Source organism: Physeter macrocephalus, chromosome 7 (assembly GCF_002837175.3).
Source record: "Physeter macrocephalus isolate SW-GA chromosome 7, ASM283717v5, whole genome shotgun sequence".
NCBI classification, from domain to species: domain Eukaryota; kingdom Metazoa; phylum Chordata; class Mammalia; order Artiodactyla; family Physeteridae; genus Physeter; species Physeter macrocephalus.
The window spans coordinates 116,442,782-116,459,082 of record NC_041220.1 but is presented as its reverse complement, the minus strand read 5'-3'; positions in this window follow the sequence as shown (position 1 = coordinate 116,459,082).

The window sequence follows — 16,301 nt, the reverse complement described above, 5'->3', positions numbered from 1 at the left end:
TTTAAGCTTTTCTCTTTGCTTCCTGTTACCTTCCAGACTAGGCAAAGGTTGGATGATAAGGAGATTTGCTCTGATGACACATGCTGTCGGTGAAACATCTTCTGTTTACCCTGGAAATAACGACTCTCCTTGAGTCAGTTTGTTTTCTGTCTCCTGGAGTTCATGGCAGAGGTGGGAGGAACTCAGCATGTTCTAGGTCAGGTTTTTACTGAAAAAGAGTTTTATTTTTTCTTGAAAAAGTCGTGGAGGGAAAAGAAGAAGAGGGATGCAAAGTTGCAAAGTAAACTGTTTCAGTTGTAAATTGCCTCAGGTGTTTCCTTGAGGTTCCTAGTTTGTGGCAGCAGAATGAATGACTCAAAAGGTCAGTGTCCAGTAGATTTTTAAGAGTTTTACTAATCTAGGTAGTATATTCTATTAGTGAGCATATCTAATTGCAAAGAATAATTCATTGATTAGCCCTGCTTAAAAAAAGAGTTTAGTTATTAGCAGAGTCAAATAATAGGCTTTTCTGACTTCTAAGAGTTTATCACAAAACAAGAGTATACGCATGGATTTGACCACATGAACTTGATTGCTATAGCTTCATAATATGTTTCACTAGCTGATAGAACACATTTCCCAATATCATTCTTTTTTAAATATGTCAATTATTTTGTAATTATTCGTTCAGAAAATCTATAACTCTTTGACAGATTCCATCACCTTCACCATAAGCTATATTTTATTTAAATTACGTTAAATATACAAATAAATGTAGGAGAACTAAATCTGTACAAATTTGTGTTTTTTGTCTAAGAATATTGAATTATTTTTTAACTTTAAGGAAGTGCATTATATCTAATGATGTTCAATTTCATATTTGTATTTTGGGCCCATTTTTATCCCTATCAAGATAGTTTTTTGTCTTGTTTTAGCCATTCACCTAATATATAAGTGTATAACCTAATCTGCTTAGCTTCAACATTTTTGATGAGGATGCCTTTAGACTTTCAGCAAAATATTGTTAAAAGTGTTAGCAGGGGCTTCCCTGGTGGCGCAGTGGTTGAGAGTCCGCCTGCCGATGCAGGGGACGTGGGTTCGTGCCCCGGTCCGGGAAGATCCCACGTGCTGCGTAGTGGCTAGGCCCGTGAGCCATGGCCGCGGAGTCTGTGCCCCTTAACGGGAGAGGCCACGACAGTGAGAGGCCCGCGTACCGCAAAAAAAAAAAAAAAAAGTGTTAGCAGGACAGAGCCATGTACACAAGCCTGTGCTAAATTTAATGGCATGGATTTATGATCTATTTAAGAGGTTTAAGTAATCTCTACCTGTTTAACATAAAAACTATATTTTTAAGATAGAATTTGACATCTTAACACAAATTTAAAAAAATTATTTAAAATCATTCAGGAAGTCTGAAGAACTTTATTGTCTTCATATCATCATTTTATATGCTAATGATTTTTATACCATTCATATATAAAAGTATTGATTATTGAGGTTTATGGTTGGCAGAATGCCCAATAATCAGGTTTTACTTCCTAAATACAGCATGAAATTTCACTCCTCCCCCACAAACTCCACATTCCTCTGCTCCCTTTTCAAAATCTCACCCTCGCGCAAAGGCTCTAATCACATCCCTTCTATGTATCTGTTCCTGCTTGTCCAGTTTGTACAATATTTGGCACAATTGCTGAAGCAATGAATGTCAACTTTGACTACTTATTAATGACCCCTTGTGTCCTGCCGTGAAGAAGGGATAAGGAATCACTCACTCTCTTACCCTCAACTTTGAATCTGGTGTTCAGTGCAGCACTGATAGTGCACTGGCTTGCCTTTTGCTCAACTAACTCCATGTGGATCCCACGATTACTAGTTTGTAGTACCAGTACTATCCAAAATGAAATCTTGCCCTGAACATCAGGCTGATTTGGGCCTAGCCCTCCCTAACCCTTCATTTCTGAGAAGTTGAATTCTGTACTTAACAGCTACTCACACTGGCTGAGGCATTGCCTCACTCTGTCTTCTACTTCTACCCCAGGTCTATGACACTACTTGCCTACAGACAGGTATTGCCACTTTCCAGATTCACATCATTGTGACCCTGCCTTCTCGAATGCACTTTGTGTATCGTCAGTTTGAATGGAACTCCCATTCATGAGCCCTGCCTTAGGCATTTAGTTTGGATTGTTGGTAATTATGCTTGGGTCCAACTCCAATCTCATTTCACGATTCACAAACTCAGAATTACCCCAGTTCCAGATATCTGCTTTTTCCTGGCAGCCTATTGTTTAGGTAGCTTGAGACATTTTCTCTGAGACTGTGAAGATCATGAAATTATCATGTCTTCCTGGACAATTCTAGTTAATTATTAAATTATTTTTTCATGCAGTTTTCAATTCAGTTTTAAAGGGCAGAAATCAATATTCTCTATTGTCGTAACCTCATTTTTTGCGGAAAAGATCCAGATACGTGATTTGGTAAATTCTAGTATATTGATAGGGTCAGAGCATGGATTATTTGAAATAGGACCTAAAATTGTATTCTGAATACTATGGTAATCTTATTTCTAGCATAGTTTCTTTCAAATAGTGTTCAAAATTTCTTTCTTGGTTAAGAAATGGTGAATGGTATATGAAATGCATTGTGAGAAGAAGCATTTTTTTAGATGGTTTAAGATCATAATTATTATTCTCAGAGCACTTTTGAATGAATTCCTATGTTGAAAATTTTCTGAAAATTCTTAGCATTCATTTATTGTGTCAGGGGGACCTTTCCCACTCTGTGCATAGAATAGTCTTTTCAATATAGCACCTGAAGGGGTCACTCATGCACAGGACAAATACTACTCTCAGTGGAGTAGACTCTTGATTTGAATAGTGAAATGTCTTTGAGTGGTGGTAGTAACATTTTGTGTCACTTCTGAGGGACAGAGCAATTGAATTCTTTCTGAAAATAAAGGTTGTTTCCTAATGAGTGTATTGAAATGTAGGATTTTAAGGGATATTCTTCTTGTCAATTCTGAAAAGTTTTTATTTCCTTGACGTTTTCCTAGAAGCTTGTTTTAGGGATAAGAATGAAACCCAGAGCACATAAGCATTAGAGAGATTAGACTTTCAAAGGCTTTGCAGGAAATGAGGGCACAGATTTTTCAGATTTTTACCCTCAATTTTTTTCACGGAGAAAGGATTTTTTAGCAGCGGGAGAGGAAAGGGTTGTAATTGCATAGCGTATTTTTTTCCAAACATAAATTTAATTGTATTTTTGTTATCCAAAATACAGCTCAAGGAAGTATCCCCTTGCTTCGTGGTTTATTACTGATTTCCCTCTAGGCAAGAATACATGAAAAATAGCAGCTCTTGGCAATTAGGTATTGCTGTGATAAAATATTTCATAATGCTGAGTTTTTTTACCTTTAAAAAATGGGATTGATTAATTTCACACAAAAGGAGATTACCTTAGGAATTCTGTCACTTGTATGATTGTCGTATACCTGATTTATTATTTAAAAAACTTTGTGTGCCTAAAAATCCTGGCACTGTGAATATATGATAAAAATTCTTCACTGCTTTTGAAATATTTAAAGTCCATCTATGACTGCAAATTAGGTAGAAACTACAATTTTTTACATCTTCTCTGAGTAGGTTTTTTATTTCTAAATTTAAATTAAGGTTGACATCTTAAAGTAGTTTTATAGAAAAAAGTATGGTCACATTTCTAGATTTCTTATGTTTGATACTTGCATTTTTTTAAAGCAAGTGATACTCATTGATTACCTAGAAAGTTTCTTTATGCTTTGTTAATTTGATAGACCAGGCAATTTATTAGGTGTTTCCTGTTTTTAACTGTAGTCTGATTCTGAAGGAAATGAGCAGTGTCTGTGGCACAGCAGATGAGTCTGTGTCTGATGAGAGCCATGTGGCCCAAACCCTCATTTTTCATAAGTGCTGTCATTTTACAGATGTATGACCTTTTTCTTCTTTCTTCAGAGGAGGAGAGACTGGGGGAAGAAGATAATACACAGGGTTCATTTGAGAAACTCTTGTAGGCAGATACACAAATCATGTCATGTAAACCAGAACAGGCTAAGGAAACCTCACATCTCTTTTCCGAAGACAATAACAGATAGGACAGAGAAAGATGGAGTCGAAGATGATTAGGAAAACAGGAATGGTTAATGGATAACAGCAACGTGGCGCCAAGCTGTTCATTCCATGTCATAAAGATATGAAGCCACACAAACAGAGGCCAGGTAAAAGGTCTCTGAATGCATACCCAGTCAATGCAAACGTACATTTGTGCTTTGAGACTATTTGATGGGGAATAATATGAAGTGTGGAGAAGTTACTTATGGCAAAAATTAAGCTATTCCCTCCAGACAAGTTGCAGCACACGCAGGGCCGCTTCACGGTTGTGTGGTGTGACCTGTGCAGCCACACAGGACTCGGCACTTGGTTTAATGCTCTACTCTTGCCCCACATTTTCATTTTGCGCTGCGTCCCGCAAATTATGCTGCCGGTCCTGAGCATGCCCGGTACATTTTAGACCTGTATTTCTTGTATTTTTAGTACATGACACCTTCACTTTTAAATTCTGAAACCACAGGTTCACATGGTCCTTGAAACCAAGGGTGATTTAAATGGTCATCATGGTGGTCAGCTGGGAGAGATCTCTTAGGCTCTTTTCATACCTAACATCTGACCTGCCTTTACTTGCCCTAGGCCCTGGGGGGGCTTATTTAAGCAGGGCCAAATCTGATGGAAGGTTGAGATCATACCTGTAAGACTTTTACTTCATAACTCACGTTTAAGATAGAATGAAGAAACAGTTTATTCTTAGATTGTGTTCCTAAGTAGAAACCTTATTATGTTCTCTAAACTTGATCAACTAACACATGCACACAAACATACACATGCACACATCTGGGAATAAGTTTAGTGATAAATATAAATTATTTTAAAATCACAATTTTATTTTATAATATGAAAACAGACTGCATCAAGCCTAAAACTTTCATACGTATGAAGAGATGCACCTCCATGCTATCTCCTTATGAAAATAAATCTCTACTGTATCAAGTCTTCATTTGGAATAAATTCTCTAGTGTTCATGGAGAAAACTATTAGTTTTTACTTCACTCTTGTTAAACTGATTTCTAATATTGAGCTAGTAGTTTCTTTTTTGTAAGCATTTAAACTAGATCTGACAGTGAGCCCTGCTGCTATATTTCTCATTTTATTTTGGAGATCTTTTTTGTTCAGTTCAGTACTTTGTCCTGGATAGGACCTCCTGAGAGCTGAGTGTAGCTGATGAAAGCCCAGTGAATTATCTCATCTGGGGTTTATTTGACTTCATTATTGAAGGGGATTCTCTAATCTGAGTTTCTCAGGAGCAGCCTCTACTGCACGTCCACTACCAACTGCCCTGGGAGCCTTTCCTCATCCTCCTTCCTGTCTCTGATGCAGGAGTTAATGTTTATTTTGGGGGCAACTACAAAGGAAGAATCTCCTTCATGTTAGTTGATCTTTTTCAAAAAGAAGATAACATGCTATGCAGCTACACAGATTGTATCCAACGATAAATGTGAAGAGCTACTCTGATATCAATTAAATCAACTTTATCCGTCCGTCTTTAAGAACATTCAGTCAATCTAAATGCTTTCCTGCAGTGTCCAAGTGGACCATTAAATGACAGTTGCCAGGCGATTTTTATTTAAAAAATCAATTCCATACTAAATTGAGCTATACGGTTAAAACACTGAATTTATTACATAGGTTTTTAAAAAGACCCTTCCCCCAACCCAAACTGTTAATTATTGCACAGTCAAGGCTGCAATTAATGGCTGGAGATTTGTCTAGTGAGATAACAGAGGGAGGAAAACAAGGACACAATCTCTATGGGGCAGTTACATCACAGTTGATAGCTTTCTCATGGATGCTATTGTGTTTGTTCCTTAGCAGAGTGAATGTCCTAGTCAATAGGTACATAGAAATAAAGAGTAATTGAGATGTACATCTTCCTGATTATTGGAAAGGAATACACTCTGAAAGGCCTGAGAGATTCTCTTCTATCCACACATCTCAAGCTCAATCTCTTTAGTTAATTTCTCAGGAAAATGTCATTGACTGAAATATAACTATCTAATCACTTATTTATTCTAAGATAAGGGACTGTAAATTCACTGAAGATAGACATAGCAATTATTTTAAGAAACAAGATTTCCTCATAAGACTTAATTTATCCACCAGAATAGAGCTAAGACTATAGAAGGATATTTAAGGGCAAAGGTAGTTGTCTTATACGATATCCTTTTATTTCCATTACAGAACTTACCATTAAAAAGCTCTAAGGTGACTCTGGTTTGTTTCAGGCATTATTTTGAAATCTTTTCCATTGCTTATAAAAGATTTATTCCTTAAATTTTCATCTTCTCTGTTTCAATTAAAAAAATCATGTATTGCAAAAAATAAATTTTTCTTCCCTTTACTTTCTCTAAATGATTCTTGTCATAATCATCTGAAGCCAAAGCATTTGAAACTGGATAAATCAATCCTTTATTTCGTTTTTTACTTTTCTTTTGAATTATCTCTCACTTATCTAATCTCTTTTAAGAATCTCCATTGTATATTTATCTTAGGTACGCTTACACATATCTTTCAGCAAGGGCTATCCATCTTGATACAGGGGACACTGATTAAAATCTATCTAGAAATTAAGTTTTCTTCTTTTAATAGTTACTGTATTATAATATAGCTTCTATACTTGACATTAGAAATAATATATTTTCATCCATTTGTTGAAATCTCCATGAAATGTATAAAGAACTGCAATGATAAATATATCATGGTGATGTTTTTAATTGAGTCTCAAGTTAGGTCAAAAAGATACTTAACATATTTTTGGATAAATATAACTATCATAACTACATACTTATATGGTCTTACAACTTGAGGGAAATTTTCCTTACCATAAAGACGGAAGGTAGCCTAAGAAAAGTAAGACATAGCCACAAAATAAAGTGTCGAGTGGGTAGAGGTTGGGAGAAGTTGGGGCTTGTGCTTAACTTTCTGCTTGTAATATTTCACTGTGATTTCGTTATGTTGAGACTCTAAATAATGTTTTCCCTTTTACTAGTTCATAATGAATACAAATAATTTTTAAAAAAACAGCCATGGAATTTGAATGAAAGCGTTTTTATGTGAATCTAAAAGCCCTATCTGTAAGCATTACAGTAGAATTGATCCTTCCTAAGATTTTAATCTTTTCAATTAGATCTGATGTGCATGTGTATAGACTTACGTGAAGCCAACACGTGTATAGACTTACGTGAAGCCAACACTGGGCTCTCCTTCTAGGGCAGAATCTTCTTGAACCATTTTAATATGACTCACTTAATCTTTCATTTATATAGAATCTTCAGAAAGGCCTGCAGATCCCAATTTAAGGCTTAAATTGCTACCCACACACTCTGAGTATTAGGAAGCTCAGTATTATCATTGTGATAGAGCATATTCCAGCTTTTCCTTCTTAACAAACGCAATGACATAATCTAATGGGATATTGAGAGTCCCCATTTTGTGAAATAACTACCATGCATCAATTCTGAGTTGGAATAATGTAGCAAACTTTCTGTACTGATCAGCAATATTTGTAATCTACAATTTTTAGGCTCTTTATGCAGGAATTAAAATCAAAATGCAAATAGTAGGTCTGTTTTGCTTAACCATGGGGTTGTAAAATTTAATACTCAACCAACATGCAAATTAGAAAATAACATTTTAGGAACCGGTCAATGAAAAAAATCCCGTGATTAAACTATTTGTTTGATAAGCATTCAAAGAGACCCCCCATATTCTTTCTCTTTTGGCACAGTTGTTTTCCTCCTTCTCAGGCCTAAGGGGTTTCATTTGCATTTTATTTGCATTTTCTTCTTAATGGGAAAAAAAGAGAAAGCAAGGAGATAAGAGAAAGAAAGAAAAAACAGTTCCAGATATCTAGCAGTAACCAATTCCTTGGTGTTAGCCTGTGCTTTTGAATATTTTATAATTTATAAACTGAAAACACATTATGCTCTGCTTTTCAAACAGGCTTTGTCACATGCCTTTCCTAAACCTTTTAAGACATAAGCCTTGTGACGGATAAAAAATATGCATTCTTTATTTCTACATATCTCCTGCGGTGCTACACTGTGGAATTGGAAGAATAGAGGAGGTTAGAAGGAGGTTTGAAGTGCCTGCATCATTTACAGAGGCAAAACTGATTTTTAACTTGTGACTTTTATTGAAAAAAAATGTTGATACTTAAAAAATATCAAGAAAGCATATGCTTGTTAAAGAAATCCTCTTTCTGACTTCTTAATCATCATCTGGACACATATTTTGAGAGATGCCACTGAGAGATTTGTTGAACCTTATTGAATTAAGGTCAACTCATCAATTCTTTACAGGAATATAAATTTAAGCTGATTTCTGATAGCTTCTGGAATGTAAAAGAAATGCTGACCTTTAGTCTAGATGTCAATGGAAGCAAAGTCAAGAGCCAGAGAGTTTTGGTAAGAAATTTATACATTGCTGATAAGAGGTGGAAATTGTCTCTGTGTTTCAGATGCAGGAATCCAGAGGTGGTGTTTCTAGTTCTGCTCTTGTAGGACCAGGAATGGTCATTTAACCTTCCTGTCTTTTATCTGCTTTGCATGCACGAGAATTTATGTTGGCATATTGCTTTTCTGGAGATAAAATGAAAGCTATATTAATGTAGCATATTAACCAATTGCTGCATGTATAATATAAACGATTTCAGTTTGCTAAAAGGAAAATCCTAAGTTAGCTGAAGACCAGATCTGGAAACACAGGGAACAGAGCCTGGCTGTTCTTTGCAGAGTGGCCATGTGCCACGCAGCTTCCAGACAACTGCCCAAGAGCCAGGCAGTACAGGGATCCTGTAAAACTTCAGCCCTTGAATTCTGCAGCGATAAGGCAGGCTCTCTGGATTAACAACCCTGTCAAGGGTAACCCTCTGAAGTGCTTATTTGTTTAGACGAAGAAGCTCATTCATCATCAGGGAGTGATAGAAATGGGGGCTCTCTGACACTATATCTGAAGGCTACCTGGATGTATGGGCTCTTTTGGCACCATGGAAAGGAAGAGAAGGAGAAAAGACACTGTTGCTATTCAGTTTCAACTAGTATTAAAATGAAATGTATTAAAAAAAATGAAATGTATTATACATGTTCAAAAATACCATTTTTTCTGATGCCAATTTTATCCGTTTTCATTTTAAACCTCTTTGGGGAAAAGTTTATCTTAAATAACAATCAGAGATGACAAGTGTAGTTATGGTGTTAACTAATGTAAAAGAAAACCCAAAGAAAAAAGTAACACTTCCATAAAATCTGAAATTAGAATTGCAGCTTGACTTTTATTTACTTTATTATTAGATTCTTTGAAACCTATTTTATCAATCTGTTCTTCTAGTCAAGCATGTGGATCTGATACTTATTTGCTACAATAAATAGATTATAAGCCCAAATAAATTTTCTTTTTAAAAATGCTGTAGCTGAAATAGTGACTTTAAGAAGTCTTGGGAGAATTTCAGATTTCTAAAATAGTCTAGAATTTATAATGTTATAAAAATGGAAAAACTCAAAAGCATATATTTTCTGAGGAAATGAATAACAATAATTGCTGTAAAAATTGAGTGCCTTGAGTATAAATAAGGATAGGATTACTTGCTAGGTAGGGGAAATCTTAGGTACTGTACTTATTAGTTATGATTGACAATTAAAACTAAATTCTGTGATTTTTGAGTGTACATATAACTAATGAGGAGATTTCAGTTTTTTATTTAAAACAGAAATGACATACATATATTGCAGTTACTAAATTTGTACTTATACAATATGTAATTCACAAATACTATATAGTGATATATTCATATATCATAAGCAAGAGAACATGTATATATAGATGTAACCTATAAAATATAAAGCATATCCGTACATTCTAATATAACTATAACTTATTGAGTATTATTTGCTAATAATCATCTCTTTCTTTATAACATTCCTGCAAGTAGATACTGTGGTCTTAGTTTATAGGTGAAGAAAGTAAAGTTTAGGGAGGTTAAATAACATGTCCGAGGCACCACAGCTAGTATGTGACAGAAATAGGGTTGGAAGGCAGATCCACTTAAGTTCAAAGCCCTTGCCAGGTACTTGTAGTCACGTTGCCTCCATTTTAATAAATATATCTACATGTATCTGTCTACAAATATCACTCCTATTTCTGTTAATGCTGTGTATACTGCCTTTCTCAAAAGATTTAGTTACCCTACTGGCCACAAAGGGAAAACCAAAGCAGTACAAATGCAATGGTTGATACTTGTTGCCCTCTAAGGATCAAACCTGATGTAAATAAGTAAATTTTGGAAGAAAGCAGTCTGACGCACATAAAAAAATGTGCTATAGGCAGTATGTTTCTGATATTATCTCACTGCTCATTCTGTCTACTCCACTCCTTCCCAGCCCTCTGCATTTCTACTTTACTCACATCTGACTTCCCAGGGACTTCCTTCCATTTTCTCTGATTTCTCAAGGTCTTAATGTTTCCTGAGTGACTATGGGTAAAAACAGATGATCCTCTTAACTTAGTTAGTGTGATGGTACCCAATTCTGAGAACTGTAACAATAATAATACTAACAAGAATAAACAGTAATAATGACTACCAAAACCATTTACCCACATACACATCTTGTTGTTTTTTTTTTTTTTCTTTTTCTACTTTTAATTTTTCTTACAAACCCTTGTGTCGAGGGCTGACTTTCAATAGATCGCAGTGAGGGAGCTGCTCTGCTACCACATACACATCTTGATAATGAGGACTGAATCTACGTATCAGCCCCTTCTACTTAAGCCCCCCACCCCCAAAGATATATCTACTTTAACATGACTGCTATTGCCTGAGACTTTTGTCCAGGCAAATGATTTCATTGTTCATTATACGAACTTCCCTAAAGACCTACCAAATCTCCAATGGAAAGAATCAAAACACAGTTAGGGCTGGACAGTTGTATCCTAATCTTTATTTAATTTTAATCAAGCCCCCTAACTGAAAAACCCACAATAATCCCAGCTTTAATTCTCAGCAAATTTTGAACGCAAGATTAAATTTTCTCCCTTCGAGACACAGTCTTTTCCCTCCTTGAGGTAAGCAATAAAGTCAGCTCTGTCTTAGTGACAGGTTGTGTTAGTAATATTTGGGGAGATAGCATTTGCGAATAATAACAACCAGTATTTACATAGCACCTATTATGAACTGGGTACTGTGAGCACATGCACACACACACACACAATTTAATCCTCATATTTAACAACTCTGTGAAGTAGACATTAATATTATCCTTATATTGTACATGAGGGAACTGGGGCCCAAAGAGGTGTCAAGTAGTTTGTCCAGATAACACAGCTTCTTAAGTGGCTTTCTAAACTGCCTCTTGTAATATACCATAACAAAGAAATGTCTTTAACAACTGTTAAAGTGAAGCTTATGGAACTATGATAGCAAACTTAGATAGTTGTTAACTGGCTATTAGCTTCAAGTTAGACTAGCCGTTATCTTTGTCCATAGGTGGTACCACGCTTGCATGTGAGCAAGTCAGGTTGAAGGAATTAGTGTGGCATATCACTGAGGCAGGAAAATTGTTTTAGTGTCTGAGTGCAGTATGATTAGCATAGATAACAGTCTTCAATAGATGGTTTCCCACACCAGCTCTGTCTACAATTGCAGAAGATTCTTATATCCACCAGGCAACTCTGGTATGCTCACCTTTAACTAAGAGAGGACTTACTCATGGGAAAATGACTAGAGGCACAGAGGAAAAGAAGCTACAGATAAAAAGCTCACAACTTCATACTCTTGAGCTATGGATCACACCACTGCAACATAAATCATGATTCATTAATAGAACGATGGCTGGGTTAAATCTTTTCTTGATAGTTTATCAATTCCCTATCAATGAACTTCTAGGTAAATGACACTGGTTACGTTTCCCTCCACCACTGTCTCTCTCTTACTCGGTGTTCTCTGACAGTACAGTCATCCCCTGCTGTCAGAATTCATCAAGTTCCTGGATTTGGATAGCAGAGGACACCTATATGTTTTTTGGTCTGTTCTCTCACACAAATTAGCCTTTCCATCTTGACCCTTGCTTTTCATGGTGCTATCACAATTTGCATTAGGTTTCTTTAGGTGCTGACTAGGTTGATGCATGTTTTGTGAGCTCATCATGTAGGCCTCTGTTGAATTGCTGTTTGAAAAAAGGTTGCCTGATAATGACACTCCTGGGACCATTTAGTTTCCTGAAAACTAGGAGCAAGGAGTTTTGATATGTTTTAGGAATTAGTACAAAAGAAAATATAGGATAAACTACAATGCATTTAAATACTTCTTAAATTATTTATCCTACATGGTTGTCAAGTGAACTACCTCAATAGATTTCTAATTGTTTTTATTTTATACATATGTATATGTGTAATATATATATATCCAAATTTTCTAATACACAGTAGCATAGCCCTCTTTCTAAAATAACTCCCATGCTCAAACCCTTACTTTACCATCCTTCATCTACAAGTCAAATCTGAAATGTGTTCTGGAGCTCAAAGCCCGTATCTCTACTCGTCATGCTCTCCTGCTATAGTTTCTAGAACGGGGCACCTTAAACATGAATATGGGTATGAACCACCTAGAGATCTAATGAAAATACGGAGTCTGATTCAGTAGATCTAGGGGTGAGGCCCAAGGTGCTGCTGCTCTCACAGGCTCACAAGTGATGCTGGTGATGCTGACCCCTGAACCACAGTTTGGAGCAGGGAGACTCTAGATTCTAGAGCCTTGTTACATTAGCAAAGAGCCATTTGTTCTACTCGTCACCCCTTTTAACAGTCTTTGATTTTTCTGCCCACTTGTCTTTGTCTGTGCTCTTGCACATACTCCTCTCTTCTCTGAGATCTGTTTTATCTACAGAAATGTAAATGAACCTGATTTTTTTACAGGTACGGCCACCCTTTAAAAACCCACATCTCAGTGCCTTTGAAGGAGAATCCCTCGCTCTCCAATTTCCTGAGCAAACACATTTGTTTGAATCATGCCCTTGCCCAGAATTCTGAGCACATGGAAAGACCCCATGCCTCTTTGAATGTGGCCACGCCACACAGTGACACAGTGTAAGTCACTGAAGGAACGGGCACAGGTTAGGGATACAGTTTTCGGTTGAAATAACACTTACTATAAAAATATTGATTGAGAAATGTATCATAAGTGTGCCTTTTTCTACTAAGGAAAACACTGCAGCCTCAGGATGGACAAATCTAATCATTCTGGCATTTAAGAAATAAGGCGCAAGCGAGAGCATCCTCACTGGTTCTGTACGTTAGAAATCTTCCTGATTTCTGCTACGACTCTTCTGAACGTGTGCACTTCTTCAGCATGATTTGGTGATTGTGTTAATATTCAGCGACCCCCTAGAAAGTGCTCATTAATACACGGAAGAGTCCAGAAACATTTATACTTTTGGCATCCCGGTGCTTTGGCCGCGCGGACCGTGGGCTGCAGGCGCTGGAGCGGTGTCTCTTGAGCCGAAGTTCATCCCCGCGCTGAGTGTGAGCTCATCCGCACGTGGGGCTTGATAAAGCTCTCGGCCTCACGGTGAGGACTTCCTGGCAGAGCTGCAGCTTTCTTTCGTTCCTGAAGTGAGACCCTCCGCTCACCTGGTTAAGCTGCCTAATCCTAAATCGGCTTTTAAATGGTCATTTAACAACTCTGAGGCCCTCCAGCAGGATTCTGTGAAAATCCAGAGGTAAATGAGGCCTAGGCTAAGTGACAATGAACCAACAAAAGATTTAAAAGTGGACAGCAAATTCTTTACCTAAACTGTATTTTAATTTCTTTCATCTGAGAATTAAGGTCCTCCTACCTCACTTCAAATGGTGATGTGTGGCCTTTAGACTTTATACAATGCTACATGACCATTTAAAAAATCAGATAATGAAACAAAAGCTGCATTTTCTATTACTTTTTTCTGTCTTTTTAAAATTTACTGATGACATTATATAGCTCTTAAAATTCTAATTTCTGCTTGAGGCTGGATATTCTTGATTCTCATTTATCTCTTTAACAATACACAGTTTTGAAATGTTTGTGTTTTGTTACGAAAAGAAGCATGTACTTTTGAACATATTTTCCTCACTCTTGTAATGACATAAAAGTAATATTAAGGCTCCTATGAGAAGCTCACAAATTTGAGACGCAGATCTCTCTCTACCCATCGATGTTCTGATTCATTAGTTCTAGAATGAAGCCAGGGATCTATATTTTTATCAAACCCTCCAGGTCATTTTGATGCACACTTAAAATTATATTTCTTATTGAAGAAAGTTTCCTTTTTTATTTAAAATTTTCTTTTGTGAAATAAAAGAGTAAATGACGGTTAAATAAGGCTCAGTGTTGGGGAGGGCATTGTAGTGGTGCCTCAGTGACAGAAGGAGTGACACAGATGGCTGGTGGATCACCACCCCTAGTGGCTCCACCACACAGAACTGGGGCTTGTGGGGAGCAGATCAGTGCGGAAGGATTCAAGGGAAGAGGGCAACTGGGAGTTCTGATGACTGATTTTGAAAGGAGGGAATGATTTGAGTGGAGGCCACATGGTTTAACTTACAATGAACCTGCAGGTTTTGCAAACTGCTTGCTGGATTTCCTCATAAACATACATCAATCTCAGGGAACAGGAGGCTCTGCTCTTTGGTATGCAATCTTTTGGGAGTTTTTTCTCATTCAGTACAAATACATAGAAAATATACATTGGAGTTGAGAATTAAAAAATGCAGAGAAATAAAAAAAGCTTTCAATAATTTAATAAAAAGCACCTGGGCAAATGTGCGCTCTAGTCACTTTCTATTTAAATTATGAAACCTTTGAATTTACTTTTAGGAGGATAAACACAGTGTTCCTTGGCCTTGTCTCTCTCTTTCTATTTTTTTTAGAAAAACCTGCACGTAAAGCAACTATACTCCAATACAAATTTAAAAAGCAAAACAAAACCCTGCACATCATTTCAGAATAAAGTGATAGCAATTATTCTCAGGGACCCAAGCAAGCAGTAGCCTTGAATAGGAAGAATGATGCATGGTACAGGGTGAAATTGGGTTTGCCACCCAAAGCTCAGTCTTACGTGTTTGTCTTTTCCAATACACAATTATACAGAAAAAAAAAAAAAGAAGTACAAACACCCAGAGTTATAAAAGTATATTTTTGCTGGGTTTTTTTGGAATTAATAAAATACACAAAATCTCTGGTTTATCTTGTAGAAAGTTTAGCAAGTTTTTAGGATTAAATGGCTTTCCTCTTCTGCGAAGGGTCTGATGTAAGCCCTTGTACCAAGGCTTAAAGTCTTAAGGCTGTTAGAAGTTTCCATCAGTCAGTCTGTATGTCAGTGGATAAAGTCACTTATGATCTAACCTATTTATTGCTCTCTGGAAAAATGCATCAAACTACAGAAGTATTTTTTTTTGATGATGAAGGAGGGCTGGGGAAATAAAGGCTTGTCAAATGATAAAATGTGTTTTCTAACTGGCAACATTTTGGAGCAACGTATTACCACAATGCTTTTTTAAGTAATTTTAAGTTTTGTATTTGATGAAGTGGTGAAAAAAAGAGATCAGTTGTCTTTGGTAATTTATCTCTAGTTACTTCCAGGAACTGAAATTATCTCTCATTTCCATGGTTAGAAAAGTTTGTGTTCCATGTATAGTCTTCTTGAAATAGTTGATTTTGAACATTCAGTAACAGAAAAATTAAGTGAAAGGATATAAAATTTGCTTTACTTTTCCCCACTGTGTTCTCTTTTAGTTAATTTGATGTACATTTAAAATACTTGAAATATCTGCATTTCATGGATACCATATATTATGTGTGCACTCTGTAACAATTATTTGACACTGCATGCTGAACTGTGTACAGTGCTCAGGGAAATGTTAGCAAAGGGGCAGACAAGGGTAGAATGCAGATAAAATACCACATCTGGCCTTGGCCTTGGCCCTCCGGGGGTTTATGTAGTATATTTGAAAACATATGAGTGTAGACCTTAATAAGCTTGGTTGAAGGCATGCAAGTATACATACGCTTTGCATGCTGGTGAATTTTTAATAGGTTGCTCTATAGTTCATGTCAAAAAGTTCACCAGAGGAATTTGCTAATGATTTAACAATGTTGTTGAAATTACTGGGTTACTTTTCAGTCTGGTTAGACTGGTAAACTTGCTATGAAGC